Raw genomic sequence first — 21798 nt, forward strand, 5'->3', positions numbered from 1 at the left:
TCACAGGGCCCTTCAGGGTCTCAAAAACGTCCCCTATCCCAAATAGCAGACACTGATACCGACACGGATTCTGACTCCAGTGTCGACTACGATGATACAAGGTTACACCCAAGGGTGGCCAAAATCATTAATTATATGATTATTGCAATAAAAGATGTTTTGCATGTCACAGATGACCCCTCTGTATCTGACACGAGGGTACACATGTTTAAGGAAAAGAAACCTGAGGTAACCTTTCCCCCATCTCATGAGCTGAATGAGTTATTTGAAAAGGCTTGGGAATCTCCAGACAAGAAACTGCAAATTCCCAAAAGAATTCTTATGGCGTATCCTTTCCCTGCACAGGACAGGGTACGGTGGGAATCCTCACCCAGGGTGGACAAGGCTTTAACGCGCTTATCCAAGAAGGTGGCGCTACCGTCTCCAGACACGGCAGCCCTCAAGGATCCTGCTGATCGCAGACAGGAAACGACTTTAAAATCAATATATACACATACAGGTGCTTTACTCAGACCAGCAATAGCATCGGCTTGGGTTTGTAGCGCTGTATCAGCTTGGACAGATACCTTGTCAGCTGATATTGATACCCTAGATAGGGATACCATTTTATTGACCTTAGGTCACATTAAAGATGCAGTCTTATATATAAGAGACGCTCAGAGAGACGTTGGGCTGCTAGGTTCGAGAGCCAACGCCATGGCGATTTCTGCTAGGCGAGCACTGTGGACCCGCCAATGGACGGGTGATGCCGACTCAAAAAGGCATATGGAAGTTTTGCCTTACAAGGGTGAGGTTTTATTTGGGGTAGGTCTCACGGACCTGGTTTCCACAGCTCCCGCGGGTAAATCTACTTTTTTGCCTTATGTTCCCCCACAGCAAAAGAAAACACCACAGTATCAAATGCAGTCCTTTCGGTCGCATACGTCCAGAAGAGGTCGGGGCTCTTCCTACCTCGCCAGAGGTAAGGGTAGAGGGAAAAGAATGCCTGCTACGGCTAGTTCCCAGGAGCAGAAGTCCTCCCCGGCTTCTACTAAATCCACCGCATGACGCTGGGGCTCCACTGAGGGAGTCCGCGCCGGTGGGGGAACGTCTTCGACTTTTCAGCCACGTCTGGGTTCAGTCGGACGTGGATCCTTGGGCGATGGAAATTGTATCGCAAGGCTACAAGCTGGAATTCGAAGACGTGCCTCCTCGCCAATTCTTCAAATCGGCTTTACCAGCTTCTCCCCCAGAGAGGGAGATAGTTTTAGCTGCAATTCAAAAGCTGTGTCAACAGCAAGTGATTATCAAGGTTCCCCTAATTCAACAGGGAAAATGGTACTATTCAACCCTGTTTGTGGTCCCGAAACCAGATGGCTCGGTCAGACCCATTCTAAATTTAAAATCCCTAAACCTGTACTTAAAAAGGTTCAAGTTCAAGATGGAATCACTCAGGGCGGTTATCTCCAGCCTGGAAGGGGGGGGATTTTATGGTGTCACTAGACATAAAGGATGCATACCTTCACGTCCCTATATATCCTCATCAGGCATACCTGAGATTCGCTGTATAGGACTGTTATTACCAGTTTCAGACATTGCCGTTTGGGCTTTCCACGGCCCTGAGGGTTTTCACCAAGGTAATGGCGGAAATGATGGTGCTCCTGCACAGGCAAGGAGTCACAATTATCCTGTACTTGAACGATCTCCTGATAAAAGCGAGATCAAAGGAACAGTTGCAGAAAAGCGTGTCGCTCTCCCTGAGAGTGCTGCAACAGCATGGCTGGATTCTAAATCTACCAAAGTCACAGTTGGTTCCTACAACTCGGCTGTCTTTCTTAGGCATGATTCTGGACACAGAACAAAAGAGGGTTTTTCTCCCGATGGAAAAAGCCCAGGAACTCCAGAACATGGTCAGAGACCTGTTAAATCCGAAGAGAGTGTCAGTACATCAATGCACTTGAGTACTGGGGAAAATGGTGGCGACCTACGAGGCCATCCCCTTCGGCAAGTTTCATGCGAGGACTTTTCAGTGGGACCTTCTGGGCAAGTGGTCCAGGTCCCATCTTCAAATACATCAGAAAATAACCCTGTCCCCCAGGGCCAGGGTGTCTCTCCTGTGGTGGCTGCAGAGTGCTCACCTTCTAGAGGGTCGCAGGTTCGGCATTCAAGACTGGGTTCTGGTGACCACGGATGCAAGCCTCCGAGGATGGGGAGCAGTCACACAAGGAAGGAATTTTCAGGGACTATGGTCAAGCCAAGAGGCTTGTCTACACATCAACATACTGGAATTAAGTGCCATATACAACGGCCTTCAGCAAACGGAGAATCTTCTTTGCGACCTACCGGTTCTGATTCAATCAGACAACATCACAGCCGTGGCTCATGTAAACCGCCAAGGCGGGACAAGGAGCAGAGTGGCAATGGCGGAAACCTCCAGGATTCTGCGCTGGGCAGAAAATCACGTAAGCACTCTGTCAGCGGTATTCATTCCGGGAGTGGACAACTGGGAAGCAGACTTCCTCAGCAGACACGATCTCCATCCAGGAGAGTGGAGACTTCATCAAGAAGTTTTTGCAGAGATAACAAGTCTTTGGGGACTTCCTCAAATAGACATGATGGCGTCACGCCTCAACAAGAAGCTTCGGAGGTATTGTGCCAGGTCAAGGGACCCTCAGGCAGTAGCGGTGGACACCCTGGTGACACCATGGGTGTTTCACTCGGTCTATGTGTTCCCTCCTTCTCCTCTCATCTCAAAAATATTGAGAATCATAAGACGAAAAAGAGTGCAGACAATACTCATTGTTCCAGATTGGCCTCGAAGGGCCTGGTATTCAGAGCTTCAGGAGATGCTCACAGAAGATCCATGGCCTCTTCCTCTCAGGGAGGACCTGTTGCAGCAGGGGCCCTGCGTGTTCCAAGACTTACCGCGGTTACGTTTGACGGCATGGCGGTTGAACACCGAATCTTAGCTGGGAAAGGTATTCCGGAGGAAGTCATCCCTACTCTGATAAAGGCTAGGAAGGAGGTGACGGCGAAACATTATCACCGTATTTGGAGGAAGTATGTATCTTGGTGTGAAGCCAAGAATGCTCCTACGGAAGATTTCCACTTGGGCCGTTTTCTCCACTTTCTATAGACAGGAGTGGATATAGGCTCCATTAAGGTACAGATTTCGGCCCTATCTATATTCTTCCAGAAGGAATTGGCTTCTCTCCCAGAAGTCCAGACTTTTGTAAAGGGAGTGCTACACATCCAGCCTCCTTTTGTGCCCCCAGTGGCACCATGGGACCTTAATGTGGTGTTACAGTTCCTAAAATCTCACTGGTTTGAGCCTCTTCAAACAGTTGAATTAAAATTTCTCACTTGGAAGGTGGTCATGTTGTTGGCCTTGGCATCTGCAAGGCAGGTGTCCGAATTGGCGGCCTTGTCTCATAAGAGCCCCTATCTGATTTTCCATGTGGATAGAGCTGAGTTGAGGACTCGTCCTCAATTTTTGCCTAAGGTGGTGTCATAATTTCATATGAACCAACCTATTGTGGTGCCTGTGGCTACGGGAGACTTGGAGGATTCCAAGTCCCTTGATGTAGTCAGGGCCTTAAAAATTTACGTAGCCAGGACGGCTCGGATTAGGAAAACAGAGGCACTGATTGTCCTGTATGCAGCCAACAAGGTTGGTGCTCCTGCTTCTAAGCAGACTATTGCTTGTGGGATCTGTAACACGATTCAGCAGGCTCATTCTACGGCTGGATTGCCGTCACCAAATTCGGTAAAGGCCCATTCCACTAGGAAGGTGGGCTCTTCTTGGGCGGCTGCCCGAGGCGTCTCGGCTTTACAGCTTTGCCGAGCGGCTGCTTGGTCGGGTTCAAACACTTTTGCAAAATTCTACAAGTTTGATACCCTGGCTGATGAGGACCTCTTGTTTGCTCAATCGGTGCTGCAGAGTCAACCGCACTCTCCCGCCCGTTTTGGAGCTTTGGTATAATCCCCATGGTCCTTACGGAGTCCCCAGCATCCTCTAGGACGTAAGATAAAATAAGATTTTAAACCTACCGGTAAATCTTTTTCTCCTAGTCCGTAGAGGATGCTGGGCGCCCGTCCCAGTGCGGACATATTTCTGCATGACTTGTATATAGTTGTTGCTTACATAAGGGTTATGTTACAGTAGAGATCAGTCATTGGCTGATACTGTTTTGTTCATACTGTTAACTGGTTGCGTATATTCCAGGTTATACGGTGTGGCTGGTGTGGGCTGGTAGGAATCTTGCCCTTAGATTAACAAAAATCCTTTCCTCGTATTGTCGTCTCCTCTGGGCACAGTTTCTCTAACTGAGGTCTGGAGGAGGGGCATAGAGGGAGGAGCCAGTGCACACCCATCTAAAGTTCTTTATAGTGCCCATGTCTCCTGCGGAGCCCGTCTAAACCCCCATAGTCCTTACGGAGTCCCCAGCATCCTCTACGGACTAGGAGAAAAAGATTTACCGGTAGATTTAAAATCTTATTTAATCTAACATAGAGATACAAACACTACAATTTCTCATTAAAGGTCTTTACACTTTTGAAACCAAATGCAGACCAGCGCTAATAAAAATAAAAATACATGACACCAATTTGGCTAAATAAAATTCAAGACTTAGCGATTATAATTCATACATACAGTAGATTTAATACTCATTAGAATCACATGAATTCATATGAGATAAATACATCAGATAGTAATAAGTATAACCAGGGACGTATCTAGAGATGAGGAGACTTGTGTGCAGGATCCGTCTGGGACACCTCCTCTCTAGCCGGCAGCGCTGTAGCTCAGGGCACTAGGTTCCCTAGGAGATTCTAGCACTGTCCCAGAGCCTAGAGCACATGTGCAGATCTCCGAGAAAATGGTGCAACGACCATTTTCCCAATGATTTTGCTACTGTGCATTCATGAAAAAATGGGAAAATGGCACCGCGGTACTCCACAGGGTAAGTATTAAAAATAATGGGTGCAGGGTGTGGGCGCCCCATGGACCCTGGGGGCCTGTGCGCATCGCACACACTGCACTCAATATAAATGCACCAGTGAGTATAACATTTAAAAACAGAAGAGAACCTCAGCCCTTTATAAGGGATCCTGTTATCATACCGGCATTTAGGATGCCGGCAGTCAGAATACCTATGCTGGAATCTCGAAGAATGGTCAGAAGACCGACGCTGGCATCCTGACATCAATCACAATGCTGGTGCCGGAATCCAGACAGTCGGCATCCCGGTCATTAGTATGCCGGGCAGGGTTATGGTTAGGATGCGAGGAGGAGGGTGTGGGGCAGAGGTTAGATTTATTCACTTGAGGGAGGTTTAGGCTGTGAGGGGGAGAAGGTTAGGGTTAGGCTGCGGGGAGGGAGGGTTATAGTTATGCATCAAAAAGGGAGGGTTAGGGTTAGACATTAAGGGGAGAGGGTTAGTGTTAGGCTATGGGGAGAGAGGGATAGGCACTAAGCGGGGAGGGTTAGTGTTAGGCTGTGGGGAGGGAGGGTTAGGCACTAAGCAGGGAGGGTTAGGGATAGGCTGGGGGGGGTTAGGGTTAGGCACTAAGCGGGGAGGGTTAGTGTTAGGCTGTGGGGAGGGAGGGTTAGGCACTAAGCAGGGAGGGTTAGGGCTAGGCTGGGGGTGGGGTGTTAGGGTTAGGCTGCGGGTAGGGAGGGTTAGGGGATGGATAGAATACTTACCTAGCAGATGTTGGTATTTTGTGCATGGATTTCAAAAGATCAGGTGATTAGTACTGCTTGTACTCAGGGTATTATTTCCTTGGCTATTAAAAACAGCATTAGAGATGTCACATCCAATTAGGCTCCTCTTTCATCCTTCCTCAGGGGCATCCCATTATAGTGGCACGGCGATCATTATATCAGCCAATATCAACATATCGTATGCAACCCTGTGTGGAAGCACGTCCAACCTACCTGAAGGACACCAATAGTCTTCTGTTATCATTGTCGAAGTTACCTTAAGTCACGTCAGATTGTTTTTTGTGTTCAGTATACATTAGTAACCTTTATATACATGTATCCCTCAAGCATTAGGTATGCAAGCAGGAAAATTGTTACTTACTAACAACCAGTTGAACCAAGGTCCTTGTATAAAGTTTTTTCTGTCATTACTTGAATTATTTCTTCCATGATGGGGCTTATAATCTGCAAGTATTTGGCTTTGCAATGGTGTCCAATGTGGCCCTATTGTACGTCAATGCACTTAGTGCCTGATTCAGAGATGCACGCTTTGTCGATGTTGGACGAATTGGAGTGACTTTAGGCTACTGCACACATACTAAAGCAGTTGCAGTGCGTGTGCAGTGATGAGTTTGATGTGTCGCATCAAGGAGGTGTTCCCTAGTCAGCCACTGTTCATTTGTTTGCAGCTGGAGAGAGGCCTCGGTGTCTTTGGGCAGCTGTTCATTCTGAGACAACATAGACTTGCTCAGACGTTCAATGTGTAACTGATGTACAACATATGTTCAGTCTTTTATGCACAAGCGGAGGATGTGAGATTGTGGAGGTAGACGTCTCCATGCATATGACATCAGTTAAACTATTAGCATATTTGTTCACCCATTGCTTACAGAATGGCAGCTGTATAGCAATTTGTGTGCATGTCTGAATCAAGTCCTTAACCACTTGCTGGAAGGTCCCTCTGCCTCCCTGCAGCTTCCCCCAGTCTTTACCGGTCGGATTGGTCAGCACGGCAGGACCCCCCACTAAGGGACGTTGCGAGGGTGGAACAAGTGGAGCTTGAAGGACAGAAGGCGCCGGCTCTCTGTAACAGAGCTGAGAGCCAGGATCTTGGGGTAGAAGGAGATGACTGTAAGAGAGGGAAGGGGTGGCCACCACACTGCCTGCATGTTCCATGTCACTGATTGCAGTGCAGAGAGTCCAGAACAGTGTAGTGTGGTGTGTTGTAAGGGAAGAGAGGAGTTTTAGAGACTTGTTAGAAGAACCTTCCTGGCTGTCAGGTATCTGCATTCAGTGATATGAAACATGACCGTTTTCTGGGAGTGTTTGGAAAAACGCAGGCGTGTCAAAGCGTTTGCAGGGCTGGTGTCTGACATCAATTCCGGTTCTGAACAGGCTGAAGCGATCGCAGCGGCTGAGTAAGTCCTGGGCTGTGCAGAGACTGCACAAGATCTGTTTGTACAGCTCTGCTACACATGCGTTCGCACACTTGCACAGCTAAAATACTCTACCCCTGTAGACGGCGACTATTTGATTGCAGGGCTGCAAAAATCGCCTGCTAGCGATCAGGTCTGAATTAGGCCCTTAAATCATTTTGGATAAGTTTAAAAACATGTTCTTTGCCTAATTTGCTTATTAAAAAAACAACAATAATTTCTGAGCGGTTTTCTGGGGGAGAAAATTGTCAGTTACTGTAAGTGGTTAAAGGTGTTTAGAAATTTTCCAGCTTAAACAGGTGCAGCATCTTTCTACCTATGAGTGAGATTATTGTGGTCCTTAAATTACAGTTAAGATGTTCAAAAGAGATACAGTCAGCAACCCAGCACTCTGGAAGCCGGCGGTCATGGGACCAACGCCGGAATCCCAACACCACTCAGAATCCCGTCAACAGAACACCGACCGTCGACATCCTGAAGGTAAATATGTGTGAATGTTAGGGATAGGGCCCGGGGATGGGGGTGATGAAGCACTGGACAGGGGGGTTAGTCGTAGCTGCCAACCGCTGGGTCTTAGCCCAAGCCACTACCCCAAGTGTCTTAGCCCAAGCCACCAATATTTAACACATATATATAAATATGGCTGATCACTGTATACTATATTCAGATTTGCTTTACAGGGCCATCTGGCACTTCTGGCAAAAGCAACCAGGGCCAATGGCCTGATAGGCCGGTATGGCCTCCTGAGGCAGGATGAGTACTGTAGCTCTGCTTCTTGGGCTCTGTGAGTGCTGCAAGGCCATTCCACCATTACTCATCATGCCCCTGAGATGCATGGGTACATCCTGTGCTATGTAGCCATGGCCATTTTCTTTGTGCCAGCACACCACAGGTACTGCAAATGCCACAGCCGATTATTGCTCCCAGTCCATTCCTGCTGCTTTGCATGTTATGCCCAAATATATTACAATAGTTCCAGACATGATTTTACTGTCAGCACCAGTTCAGTTAAGGTGTAAAAAAGCTCCATGAGATGAGCTTGAGGGTATGATCTGCAGCCCTGTTTCTGATAGAGATGTGCAGCGAAAAATTTTCGGGTTTTGTGTTTTAGTTTTGGATTCGGTTCCGCGGCCGTGTTTTGGATTCGGTCTCGTTTTGGCAAAACCTCCCAGAAATTTTTTTGTCGGATTCAGGTGTGTTTTGGATTTGGGTGTTTTTTTTTTTCAAAAAACCCTCAAAAACAGGTTAAATCATAGAATTTGGGGGTAACTTTGATCCTATAGTATTATTAACCTCAATAACCACAATTTCCACTCATTTCCAGTCTATTCTGAACACCTCACAATACTATTTTTAGTCCTAAAATTTGCACAGAGGTAGCTGGATGACTAAGCAAAGCGACCCAAGAGGGCGGCACAAACACCTGGCTCATCTAGGAGTGGCACTGCAGTGTCAGACAGGATGGCACTTAAAAAAATTGGCCCCAAACAGCACATGATGCAAAGAAAAGAGAAAAAGAGGTGCACTGTGGTCGCTGGACGGCTAAGCTAAGCGACACAAACACCTCAATATCACAGGAATTATTTGTTCTAATCAATGGTATTATTGGTCCAAATCACTGGAAGAAAATGACAAAATCACTGGAATTATTCGTTCTAATCAATGGTATTATTGGTCCAAATCACTGGAAGAAAATGACAAAATCACTGCAATTATTAGTTCTAATCAATGGTATTATTGGTCCAAATCACTGGAAGAAAATGACAAAATCACTGGAATTAAATGGCTGTAATGTCGGGAATTATATCAAATGGCAGTACCACTGGACATATACGGAAGTGTCAGACAGGATGGCACTTAAAAAAATTGGCCTCAAACAGCACATGATGCAAAGAAAAGAGAAAAAGAGGTGCACTGTGGTCGCTGGACGGCTAAGCTAAGCTACACAAACACCTCAATATCACAGGATTTATTTGTTCTAATCAATGGTATTATTGGTCCAAATCACTGGAAGAAAATGACAAAATTACTGGAATTATTCGTTCTAATCAATGGTATTATTGGTCCAAATCACTGGAAGAAAATGACAAAATCACTGGAATTATTCGTTCTAATCAATGGTATTATTGGTCCAAATCACTGGAAGAAAATGAAAAAATCACTGTAATTATTCGTAAACATTTGTAGAAAGTCACTGCTTTCTGATTACAGAAATGCTCAGATATTCCTGCGAATCCACAATCCCTTCCCAGAGGAAAAAGAAATTGAGAAACCATTGTTTGAGAACGTTTGTTCTCTTTCCCTTACAAAGGAACAAACCACTTCCAAGAAGACTGACTTTTTTGGGATTATGGAGACATAATGTTTTTGAATATAAATCCTAAAGCAGGTGGTGTATTAGAGCAAAAGAGTGCAAGAGACCAGCCATGCAGTTTCTGAAATATTATGACAAAATGTTATTGTATTTCATAATCACTCATTCCTAACTCTGCTAAGTACTGTTTGGTATACTGTATCTGGCTTCCATGAGGTAGTTGTCCATTATTTCAGCTTCCATTGACCTTTTTGAAAGCAGTAGAAGTTATCGATTCTTTTTTATTATTTTTATTTTCCCCTATTTTTAATTTTCTCCTGCATAGCCCAGTAAAATGTTGAAATGTTAAGTATTGACTTGTGTCTTCTGTGGATCCACTTCTTCACCAAACCCAGCCAAATATCATCCTAACCCTCTGTTCCACGTTCTCTATGTACCCCATCTGTGTCACCCATGTCTGTCTACCCCTCCCCTTTAGATTGTAAGCTCTTTCACGAGCAGGGCCCTCTTCCCTCATGTGCTTATCCTTTGTCTTACTTTAATAATTTTCAACTGTACCACATCCAGCAGTCTTCTGCCACCTGATACTTATTCCAGTGTCATCTGCTGATGTAACTATGTGTATTTACCCTGTACTTGTCCTATACTGTCATGTAAGTTGCTGTTTTCCTGTTTGATTATTTATGTACTCTGTAACTGGGCACTGCAGAACCCTTGTGGCGCCATATAAATAAAGGATAATAATAATAATAAAAATAATATAGGGTGTATAATCCCTATGTGTATCTCACACATCACACAGTACAGTATATAGGGTGTATAATTCCCAGGTGTATCTCACACATCGCTCAGTACAGATTACTGGATGTATAATCACCAGGTGTATAACACACATCGCACAGTACAGTATACATGCTGCTCACAAAACGGCAGCACAGATATGGAATGGATACTTGCAGTGACACAGAGCTGCAAGATACAGCAATGGACTACTGTACTGTACAACTATATACTGTTGGTCACCAAAATGCTGCACTGTAATACTATATATACTGCTCACAAAAATGCAGCACAGATATGGAATGGATACTTGCAGTGACACAGAGCTGCAAGATACAGCAATGGCCTACTGTACAACTATATACTGTTGGTCACCAAAATGCTGCACTGTAATACTATATATACTGCTCATAAAAACGCAGCACAGATATGGAATGGATACTTGCAGTGACACAGAGCTGCAAGATACAGCAATGGCCTACTGTACTGTACTACTATTATACTGGTGGTCCCCAGTACCCACAATAAAGCACACTGAGCACAGATATTTGCAGCACACTGAGCACAGATATGGAGCGTTTTCAGGCAGAGAACGTAGATATTTTCAGCACACTGAGCACAGATATTTGCAGTAGAGATGAGCGGGTTCGGTTTCTTTGAATCCGAACCCGCACGAACTTCACTTTTTTTTTTTCACGGGTCCGAGCGACTCGGATCTTCCCGCCTTGCTCGGTTAACCCGAGCGCGCCCGAACGTCATCATGACGCTGTCGGATTCTCGCGAGACTCGGATTCTATATAAGGAGCCGCGCGTCGCCGCCATTTTCACACGTGCATTGAGATTGATAGGGAGAGGACGTGGCTGGCGTCCTCTCCATTAGAATAGATTAGAAGAGAGAGAGAGAGAGAGAGATTGTGCAGACAGAGTTTACCACAGTGACCAGTGCAGTTGTTGTTAAGTTAACTTTTATTTAATATATCCGTTCTCTGCTATATCCGTTCTCTGCCTGAAAAAAACGATACACAGCAGTCACACAGTGTGACTCAGTCTGTGTGCACTCAGCTCAGCCCAGTGTGCTGCACATCAATGTATAAAAGCTTATAATAATTGTGGGGGAGACTGGGGAGCACTGCAGGTTGTTATAGCAGGAGCCAGGAGTACATAATATTATATTAATTTAAAATTAAACAGTGCACACTTTTGCTGCAGGAGTGCCACTGCCAGTGTGACTAGTGGTGACCAGTGCCTGACCACCAGTATAGTAGTATATTGTTGTATACTATCTCTTTATCAACCAGTCTATATTAGCAGCAGACACAGTACAGTGCGGTAGTTCACGGCTGTGGCTACCTCTGTGTCGGCAGTCGGCACTCGGCAGGCAGTCCGTCCATCCATAATTGTATAATTATATACCACCTAACCGTGGTATTTTTTTTTCTTTCTTTATACCGTCGTCATAGTCATACTAGTTGTTACGAGTATACTACTATCTCTTTATCAACCAGTGTACAGTGCGGTAGTTCACGGCTGTGGCTACCTCTGTGTCGGCAGTCGGCAGGCAGTCCGTCCATCCATAATTGTATTATTATAATATATACCACCTAACCGTGGTTTTTTTTTCATTCTTTATACCGTCATAGTGTCATACTAGTTGTTGTTACGAGTATACTACTATCTCTTTATCAACCAGTGTACAGTGCGGTAGTTCACGGCTGTGGCTACCTCTGTGTCGGCAGTCGGCAGGCAGTCCGTCCATCCATAATTGTATTATAATATATACCACCTAACCGTGGTTTTTTTTTCATTCTTTATACCGTCATAGTGTCATACTAGTTGTTACGAGTATACTACTATCTCTTTATCAACCAGTGTACAGTGCGGTAGTTCACGGCTGTGGCTACCTCTGTGTCGGCAGTCGGCAGGCAGTCCGTCCATCCATAATTGTATTATAATATATACCACCTAACCGTGGTTTTTTTTTCATTCTTTATACCGTCATAGTCAGTCATACTAGTTGTTACGAGTATACTACTATCTCTTTATCAACCAGTGTACAGTGCGGTAGTTCACGGCTGTGGCTACCTCTGTGTCGGCACTCGGCAGGCAGTCCGTCCATCCATAATTGTATTATAATATATACCACCTAACCGTGGTTTTTTTTTCATTCTTTATACCGTCATAGTGTCATACTAGTTGTTACGAGTATACTACTATCTCTTTATCAACCAGTGTACAGTGCGGTAGTTCACGGCTGTGGCTACCTCTGTGTCGGCAGTCGGCAGGCAGTCCGTCCATCCATAATTGTATTATAATATATACCACCTAACCGTGGTTTTTTTTTCATTCTTTATACCGTCATAGTGTCATACTAGTTGTTACGAGTATACTACTATCTCTTTATCAACCAGTGTACAGTGCGGTAGTTCACGGCTGTGGCTACCTCTGTGTCGGCAGTCGGCAGGCAGTCCGTCCATCCATAATTGTATTATAATATATACCACCTAACCGTGTTTTTTTTTTCATTCTTTATACCGTCATAGTCAGTCATACTAGTTGTTACGAGTATACTACTATCTCTTTATCAACCAGTGTACAGTGCGGTAGTTCACGGCTGTGGCTACCTCTGTGTCGGAACTCGGCAGGCAGTCCGTCCATCCATAATTGTATTACAATATATACCACCTAACCGTGGTTTTTTTTTCATTCTTTATACCGTCATAGTCAGTCATACTAGTTGTTACGAGTATACTACTATCTCTTTATCAACCAGTGTACAGTGCGGTAGTTCACGGCTGTGGCTACCTCTGTGTCGGCACTCGGCAGGCAGTCCGTCCATCCATAATTGTATTACAATATATACCACCTAACCGTGGTTTTTTTATACCACCTAACCGTGGCAGTCCGTCCATAATTGTATACTAGTATCCAATCCATCCATCTCCATTGTTTACCTGAGGTGCCTTTTAGTTCTGCCTATAAAATATGGAGAACAAAAAAGTTGAGGTTCCAAAATTAGGGAAAGATCAAGATCCACTTCCACCTCGTGCTGAAGCTGCTGCCACTAGTCATGGCCGAGACGATGAAATGCCAGCAACGTCGTCTGCCAAGGCCGATGCCCAATGTCATAGTACAGAGCATGTCAAATCCAAAACACCAAATATCAGTAAAAAGCCTCTTTTTTTCTTTGCGTCATGTGCTGTTTGGGGAGGGTTTTTTGGAAGGGACATCCTGCGTGACACTGCAGTGCCTCTCCTAGATGGGCCCGGTGTTTGTGTCGGCCACTAGGGTCGCTAATCTTACTCACACAGCTACCTCATTGCGCCTCTTTTTTTCTTTGCGTCATGTGCTGTTTGGGGAGGGTTTTTTGGAAGGGACATCCTGCGTGACACTGCAGTGCCACTCCTAGATGGGCCCGGTGTTTGTGTCGGCCACTAGGGTCGCTTATCTTACTCACACAGCGACCTCGGTGCAAATTTTAGGACTAAAAATAATATTGTGAGGTGTGAGGTATTCAGAATAGACTGAAAATGAGTGTAAATTATGGTTTTTGAGGTTAATAATACTTTGGGATCAAAATGACCCCCAAATTCTATGATTTAAGCTGTTTTTTAGTGTTTTTGGAAAAAAACACCCGAATCCAAAACACACCCGAATCCGACAAAAATAATTCGGTGAGGTTTTGCCAAAACGCGTTCGAACCCAAAACACGGCCGCGGAACCGAACCCAAAACCAAAACACAAAACCCGAAAAATTTCAGGCGCTCATCTCTAATTTGCAGCACACTGAGCACAGATATTTGCAGCACACTGAGCACAGATTACGGAGTTTTTCAGGGAGAGAACGCAGCCACGTTCTCTCTGTTCAATCTCCAATGCACGAGTGAAATGGCGGCGATGCGCGGCTCTTTATATAGAATACGAATCTCGCGAGAATCCGACAGCGGGATGATGACGTTCGGGTGCGTTCGGGTTAACCGAGCAAGGCGGGAAGATCCGAGGCTGCCTCGGACCCGTGTAAAATAGGTGAAGTTCAGGGGGGTTCGGATCTCGGAGAGCCGAACCCGCTCATCTCTAGTTTCTGACATATATTTCTGTACTTGGATGTCTAGAGATGCAATATGCTTTATACAATAGAACAGGCCAGACTTTGCTAAGGTATGTCCACTATAGTAATCCTCCACTAGGAGTTATAATTAAACAGGGTGTACTACGATATACCGGCGCTCTGTAACCTGGCACCAAGCATACCAGCACCGAGATCCCGACCGCTGGAATGCCGGCAGCGCAAAAGAGTCCCTTGCCGGTTCGCTGTGGTCACCACGCTGTGGGCACGGGTGGCGGACACCCCACGAGGGAGAATAGTTGTCGGTATCCCGGCGGTCGGGATTCCGGCGCCGGGATCCCGACAGCCGGGATATCAAGTGCCTCCCAATTAAACATATCCATGCCATTTTCAGGTCTATTACAATTATTTATAAGTTTAGCTTATTAAGAATGTATTACATGTTTTTTTAGGTTTTTCTTTAACCAAACTCCATTTTCTTGTGCTCAGTTTCCGTAAGTATTACTCCGAGTTTCTTAGCTGACAGTCATATGTACACATTTTCACCTAGATGCATGTGGGAAAATTACAATTGGATCAGATGTAGTCATTTGTTTTCAGGAACAGCTGGCGGCTGAATTTTATGTCTCACACACCATATATGGGACGATATCTGTTGTAATGTTTTCACAACATAAGTCTTTCTCAGTATAATCATATCCAAACGCAAAAGAACAATACACTGCTCATCTTCACAGTGAGAATTTTAAAGCATAATTTAAATTGCTTAGATGACGAGTATTGGGAAAAGATAAATTGCATCCTGTCTGTGTTACGCTTCTGTAGATTCTGTCAGGTTAGAAATGTGAATTCATATTCCAGCAGCAATCCAGCTACAGGGGCGGATTGGGATAGAAAACCAGCCCGGGAAATCTATGGAAGCAGCCCTAATGGGGGTGGGGTCACAATATCTGCAATATCCTCAGACACTCATCCAGCCTCACAGTTTTCCAGCGTGTCCTTAAATCCAATCTAATAGAAATTAATACTTATACACTGGCCTGTTTTCCTCAACTAGTCCCAACATCAAATTAATGACATACACATTTAATATAGACCATGCATTGCATTAATATCCTCCAAGAACCCCACATGACATTACTAGCCAACAAATAACATACAGTAAATCACTCCCCAGAAAATGATAATTCAAACACTAGTCCCCACATAACATTCATATTCCCCTCACATCATTCTTCACATAGCACCAGTCTGCACAAAATATCAACCCGTCTACACTAACACCCACATAACTAGAGATGAGCGCCTGAAATTTTTCGGGTTTTGTGTTTTGGTTTTGGGTTCGGTTCCGCGGCCGTGTTTTGGGTTCGACCGCGTTTTGGCAAAACCTCACCGAATTTTTTTTGTCGGATTCGGGTGTGTTTTGGATTCGGGTGTTTTTTTTAAAAAACACTAAAAAACAGCTTAAATCATAGAATTTGGGGGTCATTTTGATCCCATATTATTATTAACCTCAAAAACCATAATTTCCACTCATTTTCAGTCTATTCTGAATACCTCACACCTCACAATATTATTTTTAGTCCTAAAATTTGCACCAAGGTCGCTGGATGACTAAGCTAAGCGACACTAGTGGCCGACACAAACACCTGGCCCATCTAGGAGTGGCACTGCAGTGTCACGCAGGATGTCCCTTCCAAAAAACCCTCCCCAATCAGCACATGACGCAAAGAAAAAAAGAGGCGCAATGAGGTAGCTGACTGTGTGAGTAAGATAAGCGACCCTAGTGGCCGACACAAACACCGGGCCCATTTAGGAGTGGCACTGCAGTGTCACGCAGGATGTCCCTTCCAAAAAACCCTCCCCAATCAGCACATGACGCAAAGAAAAAAAGAGGCGCAATGAGGTAGCTGACTGTGTGAGTAAGATTAGCGACCCTAGTGGCCGACACAAACACCGGGCCCATTTAGGAGTGGCACTGCAGTGTCACGCAGGATGTCCCTTCCAAAAAACCCTCCCCAATCAGCACATGACGCAAAGAAAAAAAGAGGCGCAATGAGGTAGCTGACTGTGTGAGTAAGATTAGCGACCCTAGTGGCCGACACAAACACCGGGCCCATTTAGGAGTGGCACTGCAGTGTCACGCAGGATGTCCCTTCCAAAAAACCCTCCCCAATCAGCACATGACGCAAAGAAAAAAAGAGGCGCAATGAGGTAGCTGACTGTGTGAGTAAGATTAGCGACCCTAGTGGCCGACACAAACACCGGGCCCATTTAGGAGTGGCACTGCAGCGTCACGCAGGATGTCCCTTCCAAAAAACCCTCCCCAATCAGCACATGACGCAAAGAAAAAAAGAGGCGCAATGAGGTAGCTGACTGTGTGAGTAAGATTAGCGACCCTAGTGGCCGACACAAACACCGGGCCCATTTAGGAGTGGCACTGCAGTGTCACGCAGGATGTCCCTTCCAAAAAACCCTCCCCAAACAGCACATGACGCAAAGAAAAATAAAAGAAAAAAGAGGTGCAAGATGGAATTGTCCTTGGGCCCTCCCACCCACCCTTATGTTGTATAAACAAAACAGGACATGCACACTTTAACCAACCCATCATTTCAGTGACAGGGTCTGCCACACGACTGTGACTGATATGACGGGTTGGTTTGGACCCCCCCCAAAAAAAGAAGCAATTAATCTCTCCTTGCACAAACTGGCTCTACAGAGGCAAGATGTCCACCTCATCATCACCCTCTGATATATCACCGTGTACATCCCCCTCCTCACAGATTATCAATTCGTCCCCACTGGAATCCACCATCTCAGCTCCCTGTGTACTTTGTGGAGGCAATTGCTGCTGGTCAATGTCTCCGCGGAGGAATTGATTATAATTCATTTTAATGAACATCATCTTCTCCACATTTTCTGGATGTAACCTCGTACGCCGATTGCTGACAAGGTGAGCGGCGGCACTAAACACTCTTTCGGAGTACACACTTGTGGGAGGGCAACTTAGGTAGAATAAAGCCAGTTTGTGCAATGGCCTCCAAATTGCCTCTTTTTCCTGCCAGTATAAGTATGGACTGTGTGACGTGCCTACTTGGATGCGGTCACTCATATAATCCTCCACCATTCTTTCAATGGTGAGAGAATCATATGCAGTGACAGTAGACGACATGTCCGTAATCGTTGTCAGGTCCTTCAGTCCGGACCAGATGTCAGCATCAGCAGTCGCTCCAGACTGCCCTGCATCACCGCCAGCGGGTGGGCTCGGAATTCTGAGCCTTTTCCTCGCACCCCCAGTTGCGGGAGAATGTGAAGGAGGAGATGTTGACAGGTCGCGTTCCGCTTGACTTGACAATTTTCTCACCAGCAGGTCTTTCAACCCCAGCAGACTTGTGTCTGCCGGAAAGAGAGATCCAAGGTAGGCTTTAAATCTAGGATCGAGCACGGTGGCCAAAATGTAGTGCTCTGATTTCAACAGATTGACCACCCGTGAATCCTTGTTAAGCGAATTAAGGGCTCCATCCACAAGTCCCACATGCATAGCGGAATCGCTCCGTGTTAGCTCCTCCTTCAATGTCTCCAGCTTCTTCTGCAAAAGCCTGATGAGGGGAATGACCTGACTCAGGCTGGCAGTGTCTGAACTGACTTCACGTGTGGCAAGTTCAAAGGGCATCAGAACCTTGCACAACGTTGAAATCATTCTCCACTGCGCTTGAGACAGGTGCATTCCACCTCCTATATCGTGCTCAATTGTATAGGCTTGAATGGCCTTTTGCTGCTCCTCCAACCTCTGAAGCATATAGAGGGTTGAATTCCACCTCGTTACCACTTCTTGCTTCAGATGATGGCAGGGCAGGTTCAGTAGTTTTTGGTGGTGCTCCAGTCTTCTGTACGTGGTGCCTGTACGCCGAAAGTGTCCCGCAATTTTTCTGGCCACCGACAGCATCTCTTGCACGCCCCTGTCGTTTTTTAAATAATTCTGCACCACCAAATTCAAGGTATGTGCAAAACATGGGACGTGCTGGAATTTGCCCATATTTAATGCACACACAATATTGCTGGCGTTGTCCGATGCCACAAATCCACAGGAGAGTCCAATTGGGGTAAGCCATTCCGCGATGATCTTCCAAAGTTGCCGTAAGAGGTTTTCAGCTGTGTGCGTATTCTGGAAACCGGTGATACAAAGCGTAGCCTGCCTAGGAAAGAGTTGGCGTTTGCGAGATGCTGCTACTGGTGCCGCCGCTGCTGTTCTTGCGGCGGGAGTCCATACATCTACCCAGTGGGCTGTCACAGTCATATAGTCCTGACCCTGCCCTGCTCCACTTGTCCACATGTCCGTGGTTAAGTGGACATTGGGTACAACTGCATTTTTTAGGACACTGGTGAGTCTTTTTCTGACGTCCGTGTACATTCTCGGTATCGCCTGCCTAGAGAAGTGGAACCTAGATGGTATTTGGTAACGGGGGCACACTGCCTCAATAAATTGTCTAGTTCCCTGTGAACTAACGGCGGATACCGGACGCACGTCTAACACCAACATAGTTGTCAAGGCCTCAGTTATCCGCTTTGCAGCAGGATGACTGCTGTGATATTTCATCTTCCTCGCAAAGGACTGTTGAACAGTCAATTGCTTACTGGAAGTAGTACAAGTGGGCTTACGACTTCCCCTCTGGGATGACCATCGACTCCCAGCAGCAACAACAGCAGCGCCAGCAGCAGTAGGCGTTACATGCAAGGATGCATCGGAGGAATCCCAGGCAGGAGAGGACTCGTCAGAATTGCCAGTGACATTGCCTGCAGGACTATTGGCATTCCTGGGGAAGGAGGAAATTGACACTGAGGGAGTTGGTGGGGTGGTTTGCGTGAGCTTGGTTACAAGAGGAAGGGATTTACTGGTCAGTGGACTGCTTCCGCTGTCACCCAAAGTTTTTGAACTTGTCACTGACTTATTATGAATGCGCTGCAGGTGACGTATAAGGGAGGATGTTCCGAGGTGGTTAACGTCCTTACCCCTACTTATTACAGCTTGACAAAGGGAACACACGGCTTGACACCTGTTGTCCGCATTTCTGTTGAAATAGTTCCACACCGAAGAGCTGATTTTTTTGGTATTTTCACCAGGCATGTCAACGGCCATATTCCTCCCACGGACAACAGGTGTCTCCCCGGGTGCCTGACTTAAACAAACCACCTCGCCATCAGAATCCTCCTGGTCAATTTCCTCCCCAGCGCCAGCAACACCCATATCCTCCTCATCCTGGTGTACTTCAACACTGACATCTTCAATCTGACTATCAGGAACTGGACTGCGGGTGCTCCTTCCAGCACTTGCAGGGGGCGTGCAAATGGTGGAAGGCGCATGCTCTTCACGTCCAGTGTTGGGAAGGTCAGGCATCGCAACCGACACAATTGGACTCTCCTTGTGGATTTGGGATTTCGAAGAACGCACAGTTCTTTGCGGTGCTACTGCTTTTGCCAGCTTGAGTCTTTTCATTTTTCTAGCGAGAGGCTGAGTGCCTCCATCCTCATGTGAAGCTGAACCACTAGCCATGAACATAGGCCAGGGCCTCAGCCGTTCCTTGCCACTCCGTGTGGTAAATGGCATATTGGCAAGTTTACGCTTCTCCTCCGACAATTTTATTTTAGGTTTTGGAGTCCTTTTTTTACTGATATTTGGTGTTTTGGATTTGACATGCTCTGTACTATGACATTGGGCATCGGCCTTGGCAGACGACGTTGCTGACATTTCATCGTCTCGGCCATGACTAGTGGCAGCAGCTTCAGCACGAGGTGGAAGTGGATCTTGATCTTTCCCTAATTTTGGAACCTCAACATTTTTGTTCTCCATATTTTAATAGGCACAACTAAAAGGCACCTCAGGTAAACAATGGAGATGGATGGATACTAGTATACAATTATGGATTGACTGCCGAGTGCCGACACAGAGGTAGCTACAGCCGTGAACTACCGTACTGTGTCTGCTGCTAATATAGACTGGTTGATAAAGAGATGTCGTAGTATGTATGTATGAAGAAGAAAGAAAAAAAAACCACGGTTAGGTGGTATACAATTATGGACGGACTGCCGAGTGCCGACACAGAGGTAGCCACAGCCGTGAACTACCGTACTGTACTGTGTCTGCTGCTAATATAGACTGGTTGATAAAGAGATGTCGTAGTATGTATGTATGAAGAAGAAAGAAAAAAAAACCACGGGTAGGTGGTATACAATTATGGACGGACTGCCGAGTGCCGACACAGAGGTAGCCACAGCCGTGAACTACCGTACTGTACTGTGTCTGCTGCTAATATAGACTGGTTGATAAAGAGATGTCGTAGTATGTATGTATGAAGAAGAAAGAAAAAAAAACCACGGTTAGGTGGTATACAATTATGGACGGACTGCCGAGTGCCGACACAGAGGTAGCCACAGCCGTGAACTACCGTACTGTACTGTGTCTGCTGCTAATATAGACTGGTTGATAAAGAGATGTCGTAGTATGTATGTATAAAGAAGAAAGAAAAAAAAAACACGGTTAGGTGGTATACAATTATGGACGGACTGCCGAGTGCCGACACAGAGGTAGCCACAGCCGTGAACTACCGTACTGTACTGTGTCTGCTGCTAATATAGACTGGTTGATAAAGAGATGTCGTAGTATGTATGTATGAAGAAGAAAGAAAAAAAAACCACGGTTAGGTGGTATACAATTATGGACGGACTGCCGAGTGCCGACACAGAGGTAGCCACAGCCGTGAACTACCGTACTGTACTGTGTCTGCTGCTAATATAGACTGGTTGATAAAGAGATGTCGTAGTATGTATGTATAAAGAAGAAAGAAAAAAAAAACACGGTTAGGTGGCATACAATTATGGACGGACTGCCGAGTGCCGACACAGAGGTAGCCACAGCCGTGAACTACCGTACTGTACTGTGTCTGCTGCTAATATAGACTGGTTGATAAAGAGATGTAGTAGTATGTATGTATAAAGAAGAAAGAAAAAAAAACCACGGGTAGGTGGTATACAATTATGGATGGACTGCCGAGTGCCGACACAGAGGTAGCTACAGCCGTGAACTACCGTACTGTGTCTGCTGCGACTGGATGATAAATAATGATATAAAAAATATATATATATCACTACTGCAGCCGGACAGGTATATATATTATATAATGACGGACCTGCTGGACACTGTCTGTCAGCAGAATGAGTTTTTTATAGAATAAAAAAAAAAACACCACACAAGTGAAGTCACACGACGAGTGTTTAACTTTTTCAGGCAATCACAATATAGTATACTACTAACTATACTGGTGGTCAGTGTGGTCAGGTCACTGGTCAGTCACACTGGCAGTGGCACTCCTGCAGCAAAAGTGTGCAGTGCACTATTTAATTTTAATATAATATGTACTCCTGGCTCCTGCTATAACCTATAACTGGCACTGCAGTGCTCCCCAGTCTCCCCCACAATTATAAGCTGTGTGAGCTGAGCACAGTCAGATATATAATATATACA

Source organism: Pseudophryne corroboree, chromosome 6 (assembly GCF_028390025.1).
Source record: "Pseudophryne corroboree isolate aPseCor3 chromosome 6, aPseCor3.hap2, whole genome shotgun sequence".
Classification (NCBI taxonomy): Eukaryota; Metazoa; Chordata; class Amphibia; order Anura; family Myobatrachidae; genus Pseudophryne; species Pseudophryne corroboree.